Source organism: Arachis ipaensis, chromosome B04 (genome assembly GCF_000816755.2).
Source record: "Arachis ipaensis cultivar K30076 chromosome B04, Araip1.1, whole genome shotgun sequence".
Classification (NCBI taxonomy): Eukaryota; Viridiplantae; Streptophyta; class Magnoliopsida; order Fabales; family Fabaceae; genus Arachis; species Arachis ipaensis.
In genome coordinates, this window is record NC_029788.2 from 127242526 (window position 1) to 127244885 (window position 2360).

Genomic DNA, 2360 nt, shown 5'->3' on the forward strand with positions numbered 1-2360 from the left:
AGGTAAAGTAACTTTAAATAATAATAATAATAGTAAAAAATTATAACATACTAAAAAAAAGTACTATAAAAAATATTATATATATATAAAAAATCCTAAAAAAAATATAAAAAAGATTAAATATACTTAAAAAATAATATTATAATTTAATATTATATTTTTTTAGTAATTAATTAATTATTTATCTAGGACTGATTTTAACTAATATTATCTAAACAATATTTATTTTATCAAAATTAATTTTGGTAAAAATTGCCAAACATAAATCATGTTGGCACAAACTCACTTCTACCCAAAATCAATTCTACAAAATCACTTTTATTCAAACTCCAGTTTGACCAACATGAATCTAAACACACACTTGTCTGTCCATTTCGCGTCTGTCGTCCTTGATTTGGTCTGTCCATTTCGTTACTGCCACCCATAAAATGGGATCTCCATTTCGTGTCTGCTGTACCTGACATAGTGCTCCCATTTCGTGAGCACTTAGTCTGAAATGGTGTTGAAATTCATTTCTTGGCCACTATGTATGAAATGGAGCTGCGCATTTTGAGGACAGTTTTCATTTATGAGTGGGAATAAATAAATTTTTCGTGTGTATATAGGTAAAAAAGTCCTTCCTTTCACTTTTTATTTTTAATATGGAGAAATGTGTTGGGTGATACAGCATTGTGGAGAATAGGGGTGCTTTTCCTGCATGTGGTGTTAGTAGGCTAAATCGGACCGAGGGATTTAGAACAAGAAACTCGGACGATCCGATTAGAGGAGATCTACAAAAAAATATTTTTTTAATAAAATTCGGACAATCCGTTTTGATTTAAAAAAAAAAAACTAAAAACGGAGGGTCCGTTTTCTTTTAAAGAAAAAATAAAAAAAAAACAAAAATTCAAAACACAGGTCCGTTTTCAGTAAAAAGAAAAAAAAACAAAAAATGTAAACGGAGGATCCGATTCATTTTAAATAAAAACAAAAGCAAAAACTAATCGGACGGTTCAATTTGTGGTCATCGAATTTTTTAATAAAGAACTCGGACGGTCCGATTTCTCCCTGTCCCACACCTGTGTCTAACACCTGTGTAAATCATAACCAAGCACAACTCACACACTCCTCCAATATAAAAAAAAATTAGCCCCTTCCTTTTGTGTGAAAGCTTTTGGAAATTAACATGAGCGCCAATAATCCTATGACTAGTCATAAGGGCTTGGATTTATCTAACCAAAAAAAAAAGGAAATTGGATTTAAAAGTTATTTAAACGTATCATGAAATTATTTATTCTAAAAATTTAAGATGATAGGATGAGACACCATAAATAATTATATTTTTAATATTTCTTCTTAAACAAGAGTTTCTTTTGTATTTGTATTATTTTTATACGAATTTTTTTTTATTTGTCTTATACTATTTTTTTTATTTTTAGAATTAATCAAGAATTAAACATAGAGTTTTGATATCATATCGTAAAACCACTCATTCCAAAAACTTAAGTTAAAAGGAAAAATCAATATAAATGCATATCTCTAACAAAATGTATATAAAAAATTGAGAAAAATTACAATATTTAAATGTGTGATATGTGTGTTATGAATAAAAAAAGGTTCTAAAAATCAATTCGAACTGAATCGGTCAAATTAGAAATTAATGAAATTGCGGTTTGATTTGCATAAGAAACTATAAAAAATGTTTTAGAATTGGTAAAATCGGCAGAAACCAATCAGCAAACCGAACCGAAACCTAGTTGATAGTTTAGATTAAAAGTTAGGATAAAAAAAATTAAAATTAAAAAATTTAACAATAATTAAAAAATTTAAAATTAATTTTTTTTCATGAAAACATAAAAAATAAGCTTGTGATATTGATATTAAGTGTCAAGTTTAGACGGTAACACATGTAAGTTTCATTGATTGTGGAGTAACTCTGAGTTTTCGTTTTTCTTTTTTGACAAGTGAGAATGTGAGATTAATGATATTGATTCGTGATGAAGTGTTTATATATGGGTAACACCAGAAAAAAATAATACAAAAAAAAAGTGTTCATGTATGAGATATATTTGAGCTAGTTAAAAGAATTTAGGTGGTAGACTAAAGTGGAAGGGATACTTTTTCTAGAATTTAAACTTTAGTAACAGTCATTATTTAGAATAAAAGAGAGAAGAGATAGTCAAAAAATAATATTTGTTTTAGCTGGACAATATAATTTTTTATTGTACAAGATATAATAGACACAAAAATATAGATGATGATTAAAAGAGGAGAAAAATAAAGATCAAACTTTTAAGTTTAAAAAATAATTAAAAAGAATAAATAATAAATTTAACTATATTTTTTAACATATTTTTTTTAATATTACGTACATATAAGTT